Here is a 7,131-nt window from a genome sequence, read left to right as displayed (position 1 = left end):
GACCGTCTCCCATCCTCCTGTCTCCCACCAGTCTTTCTCCTCTGAGGTGATTCATAGAAACCAGAATTCCTCTTCCCCAAAGTGGGTCATAGAAACTAGAACCCCTTTCCCCCAGAGAAAGCCATAAAACCTAGAAAGGCCACTCCCTTTTCCTTCTCCCTTCTCCCTTCTCCCTTCAAGACCCTCATTTCAGAAGGGTCCTGCTCCATCCCCACACAGAGAAGCCAAGAAAAATCCGAACAGGCCTTGCTGGATTCCCCTCCCCTGCGCCGACCTCAGCTATTACCATTAGATCACACTCTTTTTGTCTAATTATAGTCCTACATGGCTAGCCATTCTTAATTGAACCTATGCATTAAAAGAGTTTTTCCTAGGTCATTGGGTCTTTATTTCTGAAGATTCCTATATCATGTAAAACTTTGATTAAATAAACGTGTTATGCCTTCTCTTACTAACCTGCCTTTTGTTATAGGAGTGTTGGCCATGATCCTTATCATAGGTGAGAAAAGATGTCACCTTTCTGCCCCTATAGTTTCTGGCCCCTAAAATTGGAGTCGCTGAGACACCTAATTTGCTCTGGAGCCTGTGGAATAGATCCTGGGACAACTGGCAAACAGCCAGCAAAGGAAAGGTAAACATTTTTTTACCAAGGTCAGCTCTCCCGGACCTCTGCCTCTAGTGTTCAGTTAAGAACTGCAGGTAAAAATTTCTCAATAACTTCCATTCCAAATTTAGGTTAGCAGGAGAAAATCATTTGTATGGATTGTGACTCTTGCATAAATTTGGTTTTGGGGTACCATTTGATATTGATTCTTTCCTTCCCAGGGACAGCTGTTTCATTCCTGTTTGTCTCATTTCTTTCCTGAGTGTTTGGCTTCGTGACCAGTGAGAATACTCTGTCTGGTCTCTGCCATCAGAAAAGCAAAGTATCAGCATGTATCAGGCAGCCAGTTGAATAGACTGGGAGCCTCTTCTCTTTGTGAGAGTGAGTCAGCTCGCAGATGAATTTGACTTACTAAGAGGTCCCAGTCCATCAGAGGCTTTTGTTGTTTCAACCTCGGTTGCTTCGTCCTGTGGCAACAAAGGTCTTTATTTGACTGTCCTTAAGAGTGGCTCTGCATCTTGGGAGGGCTGCCTCTTTTGAGTAAGTCTCATTCATCTTTGGTTAAGTTATAAAACACTTACTGGTTTTGATTCTGTATTAAGTCACTTGGTAAATACCTCTGGTTTAAATGGAGAAAAAAAAAAAGGCCAGGAATATTTGTTATTGTCCCAGCTGGAATTTAAAGGGAATTTAAAGGGTTTTTTTTTTTTTTTTTCTTTAAAGGAGTTCTGTGGTCAGAAGTCAGGTTAATTGGAAACTAATATTCGGGATAAAATTTTTTTAAGTTACTTTTGTTCTATTGGATCTTGCTCACCCTAGGAGAACATCTCAGTTGACTGATACCCTCTTCTTGCACCCCTGCAAACTATATGCTCGGTCTTTCTGCCCACTTCCTTTCTTGTTGGCATAATTTTTGCTAAGGATAATGTGGAACTTCATTATGAAAATTAAACTTTCTCCAAACTGACTCCTAAAGACTTCTTCTACTTACTTCTGTCCCTCCTTCCTTTTGCTGCCTCTGATCTTCTATTCAGTTCCTTTAATCCTTAATATGTTCCCCTTCAAGCTCCTATCTCCTCCATTTGGTGATCAGTGGATGGAAAATTACTAAAAGGAAACATCAGAGGTAAGAAGAATTGAGGTTTCTATAGCTAAACTTTAGTCAGGCTTCTGAAACTTCTCCAACGCCCATCTCTGCACTTCCTTGTAAAATCCTATAGGAAATTTCTGTAAAATCCTATAGTAAATTCCTGTAAGTCTATGTTGCCTTGACATCCATTTTGAATCCTCCTCAGTCCCACCTAATTGACTCACTCTCCTCCTGGTCAGGCTCACCTAAAGAGTGGCTTTTCTGATAGGCCCATCAGGGAAGGGGTAGAGTTTATAGCCACTCTCTAGAAAGAAATCTCAAGACTAAATTAGTGAAAAATGCGACAATTCAGTTTTAGCAGAAATAAATGTCTTATCCATTCACATGGGTCTTTGTGGACAGTTAACTGCTAGATGTCCCTTCAGTCACCAGCCTAAAATCTAGTCCAGAGCTTCCATAAGATTGACCTCTGATAATAGGTTTTTCTCTATTCACCATATTTAAGAAAGGCTGTTAACAGAGAAACTTTGAGATATAAATTTTCTACCCTGTTTTCTCTAGAACTTGACGGTTAACCTTTGGAAATACAAGCTTCAAAGAAATAATGATCATCTGAAAGAGAACTGTTTAGAAACTGGTCCGATAAAAAGTCTTAAACCCTTTTTCCACAACACTTGGGAAAAAGCTTGAACTATCTGAGCAGGTGGCCTCAACTTGTCCCATTCACCAGAACTAGTTAGTAAGTCTTAAATTATCAGACCTGGCACATAGCTAAAAGTTTTAGAATGAAAGCTGTAAAATCTGCTTCTATCTATATGTTTATATTATTAAATATAATATAGATGTATATTTTTGCCTGGGTTTACTGGTTATACATGTTTGTGTTGCCTCTGTTAAATGTTTAAGACCATAAAAGTGTAAATTCAACCTAGAGCAGAATGCACACTAAAAATAAATTGCCTGATGCATGTCAGTCATGGAGAAAAAAAGAGAGGAAAGAACCACGTTTAACTTTTTAGTTTCTTGGCTTCTGCAGTATTTTTGGCACTTGCCTGATTTACCAATAACAACAAAAAATACTTACGATAGTGGCCAGCTTTGTTTAATGTTTTATAAAATTTTCATTAACAGTTCAAGCATAATTGTTAAGAATAACTAAATTAAAAGAATATAAGTTGTATAAAAGTTTAAGTGAGTTTTTATTAATAATTATAAAATATGTCTGCTTTAAAATAGCATAAAATCTTTTTGATAACTTGAAACTTTGAAATAAAATTAAGTAATAGATACCCATTAAATGTTTGAGTCATTTCAAAATAAGTCGAAATATCAAAACATTAATTACTAAGCGTAAATTTGTTTATATATTTTGTCATCTTGCTTTTATATGACATAGAGAAATGAAATATATTTAGTCTGCTAATAAACATGAAAAATTGAGGAAACATGTTTCTAAAAAGTATAAAATGGTGAATGCTGATATAAGACAGTTCATAATATTTGCTAATTTTCACCAGAAATTAACTTTACTAAGAATTTGAGATTAGGCCAGCCATGGTGGCTGATGCCTGTAATCCTAGCCCTTTGGGAGGCCGAGGTGGGTGGATCACCTGAGGTCAGGAGTTCAAGATCAGCCTGACCATCAGGGTGAAACCCCATGTAAATAAAAATAAAAAAAAAAGAATTTGAGATTATAATTAATGTATGTAATTAACCTATTCAAAATTATAAGGGAAACAATACTGTATACAACAAAAATAGTCATAAAATCTAGAAATCCCAGGAAAGCCTTTTTTTTTAATTCTGCTACAACATTCATTCAGTTTTCCGCTAAGCTTCTCTTGCTGTCCTGGCTTCTGGTGGGCCTCTGTTAACCTGGGTGTGATAAGTATATTTTGCCATGCAGAATATCTTGCAGTGTTGCAAAACTATTGTCTTTCCCATCCTCTTTCAGGAGAAAAAAATTATTTAAACAAAGTAATATACTATAGAGCAAGTAAATTTTTACTATGTAACTAACACAAGCCAAGGAAGAATTGAGTGCTAGGTGTTAATTATTTCCCTAGGTGAATCTTTTAAAAACTCACATGTCTGCAACATGAATTGTCTTTTACATTAAATTTGGCAGTAGTGATTCTTAAGAGCCTTCAAGTTTCATGACTTTTTCTTTAAAAATTGCTGCTACAAGATCCATTTTTTTCTGAGACAATTTTCTTAAATCATTAAAGAAGAAATCATTGTATCACTAGTAAGAGTGGTGTATTTAAACAATATTACAAATTCCCTCTAGAAAGTTTATTTTCTAAACTTACTTTGTAATTGGTTTCAAGATTTGCTACTGGTGTTAGTTTTGCTGTGAAGGGGCACAATTTCTGTTTGTCATTTTGAAGTTTATTATTATTTTGTTGTCAGAAGTTAATTCTAAATATGTTTTTATGTAACAAACACGATTTTGAAATCATTACCATCTGGCCACTTGTTTTCTTAGCCGATTCTTAGCTTGTTACTGACCAGATTACCAAAGCAGCTCTCAGTAGTTTCACTCTAGAGGGAAGGATTAGGCTTTCTCACTTGCATGATGTAAGGGGAAAAAGGAAGCTGGTGTGTGTGTGTGTGTGTGTGTGTGTATTTTTACCTCCTTCTTCCTTGTCTTTAAGGCAAACACATCACATAAAGATGATTGATTAGAGGAAGAGGGAGGTAATATTTCTGATGTCTAGATGGCTAAAATAGAGACCCCTAAATTATGTACATGAGACTTACAGTTCTGTCTTCAAACATTTGTTCATTAGCTTATTTTTTTTTAATTGCTCATTGAGCATCTACTCAGCTCCAAGTGCTGTGGTAAGATTAAAAGATGGCTGGTCAGCACCTGTGGAGCTCAGACTCAGGTAGTCGGAAGAGAGACCTGGAAACAACTGACCTTCAAATATAACCAGGACCAGGCTAATGTCTTTAGAGGCCTTAAACACACTGAATAGCGTGTGATGTGCTACTCATTTATAACTTTCCGTATGTAAATAAGTGCAAAGAAGTCTGATATAATTGTGATTACTTTCCTTAAAGATTACATTTACTTGAAGAGGGAGGAGCTACATATTTTTCCACATTTTTATTTTGCTTTATTGCCCCAGCTTTATGAGTGTCCTAAGGCTATGCTTAGGTCACCTGGGAAATCCAACCCGAAGAACAACTCTAAGAGCACTTGAAGGTGTTCATAAAACTCAGTGGAATCCCTGAGGACTGGGCAGACACTTGAGAAGTGGTCATCAGTTGTACTGAGCAGTTAGCTTGTAACACTGCATGGAAACACACAGGTTCTCACTGGGGGAGTGAAGACAGAGACAAAGCCACTTAATGGCTGCCCCCTTGGCGCATACACCATGTTTGGGAAGAATGCATTTGGAGGCTTTTGGGGAAAAAAAATATTTCATAATCAAGTGTTTGCCTAGGATGCTGCCTTTTTCCTGAATGAAATTTATCAACATCTGTTTCATGGCCACAAGATAATTGCACATTTATTGAAGTTTCGAGACCCATGTATACTGGCTAGAGCACTCACTGAACAGTTTTGGAATCTTCTTATAAAATATTAGATGGGACTTGTTGAAGTTACAGATTATAGACACCACCCAAATTCAACATTCTGTAAATTTTTACCATTAGTTTTATGGCTGAGGCTATGTTAGCTCTCTTTATTCCCTTCCCTTGTATAAGTTGTTGGCATTTTGGAAGGAACCCTTCCCCATTTTCCACAACAATACAAAATTTTAAATAATTTAACAAAGTTGACTGTTCACTGAAAAAGTTAAAAAAGAAACAAAAAAAATTGACCAAGTCCCTTTTTAAAAATTTATTTATTTATTTGTTTATTTAGAGATGATGTCTTGCAATCTTGCCCAGGCTGGTCTCAAACATCTTTGGTTCAAGCAATCCTCCAACCCTGGCCTCCAAAATTGCTGGGATTACAGGTGTGAGCCATTGTGCCTGGCCAACCAAGTCCCTTTGAGTCATTTCGTACCAAAGTGAATGCAGCTGTTAGCCGGATTCTCCCCAGCTAAGTGATCTTCAGCCCACATGATTTGAAGAACAGCCAATTCCAATTCACAGTTGAGCCACAGCAAGATTTAAAATGCAGTGCTGCACTTTACAGGTCTTCTGGCTCTTTCAGCCAAGATGTTAAATGTGAGACATCTAAAGGACTATTCTACTGTGAACATAGCCAGATAGCAGATATGCCAATCATGGTTAGAGCTGAGCTTTCTGCAAATCCAGGGGCTGGTGGGTACCCTCCTTTCCTTTTGGGTTTCCTCTTTGCTGAACTCCTGTTGGAGACAAATAGTTCCAAGAAAGATGTGATGAGCAGAATAAAGGCAAAACATGAAGCTGGGGAAATAAATCATTGCCTGAGTAAGAAATCAGATTTTAGTTGAGGGCTTTTAGGATAGATATCTGCATATAAATTGGGATTTTTAAGGTAACTCAAAGATTCACTCATTAAATCAATAGTATTTAAGCCCTTGGGATGAACTCAAACTCTTGACTTTCTTAGATAGACTCTACCCTTTCACACCAACTCAAGAATCACACAGTAAGGGCATCTCACCTAATTAGGTAATTCTGAGGTACAGCATAATTGGGTACCAGTTTTAAAAGAGGTGAATGCTTGCTCTCCAGGTAAAACAAACAGAAAGGAAAGCAGCTCTCTCCACATTGCAGGAGAAATGGTTTTATTGCCTCAATTGGTAATATCATCATTAAAAACTAGTCCTGCACACTAATGACTGTTTTAATGGATTAAATGGAAAGACGCACACTGAATGTCACAAGCAGTTAGCTTTGCATGCTGGAATTGCTGGAGATTTTTTCTTTGGATATTTTTGTAGTTTTCAGATTTTCTTCATTGAGCACATTATTCATTCAGTCATTGATTTTTATTATCAAGCAACACCTCATTCTATGCCATAGAATTAGCGTTCCCCTTGGCTTAATTTTTTTAATTATACATGTTTGGGGAGAAAATTTAAGTGGTAGGTGAAATTTGAAATTGGGTGGAAATGTATTTTATTATTGTATACAAGACTCAAGATAGACTAATTCAAAACTCAGAAATCATCATTTCCTTTAATGCAGTGGTTCCCAACTCTGACTGCACTTTGGAATTACCTGGGAAGCCTTAAAAATACTAATCCTAGATCACTCACTCAATCTCTCCAACCAGACCAAATGGTTCAGAATCGTAATAGGGCCAATTGTTAGTATTTTTAGAAGATCAACTTTTGACGATATCCAAGGTTCCATATTACAATTCGTTTATCTTCATAGCATTGACTAGGAAGTTACCTTACAGATGGTCTGTAACTTACAATGACTCAACTTACAATCTTTCAACTTTATGATGAATTCATCTAGGTACTAAATGCATCTCCAACTTAAT

At 37.0% G+C, this 7,131-nt stretch overlaps 1 long non-coding RNA gene across 1 annotated transcript; it reads left to right on the top strand.

Annotated features, from left to right (window-relative positions):
* Positions 1–338: 338 nt before the first annotated feature.
* LOC108305555 lies at positions 339–3,315 on the top strand. Its single transcript, XR_001825784.2, has 3 exons — positions 339–631; positions 1,671–1,730; positions 2,256–3,315. It is a non-coding gene; the product is annotated as an uncharacterized LOC108305555 (long non-coding RNA).
* Positions 3,316–7,131: the final 3,816 nt, after the last annotated feature.

Source organism: Cebus imitator, unplaced genomic scaffold, assembly GCF_001604975.1.
Source record: "Cebus imitator isolate Cc_AM_T3 unplaced genomic scaffold, Cebus_imitator-1.0 Scaffold64, whole genome shotgun sequence".
In the NCBI taxonomy this organism is placed as follows: Eukaryota; Metazoa; Chordata; class Mammalia; order Primates; family Cebidae; genus Cebus; species Cebus imitator.
The sequence above is the reverse complement of the archived record's forward strand: the minus strand, read 5'-3'. Positions and strand labels throughout refer to the sequence as shown.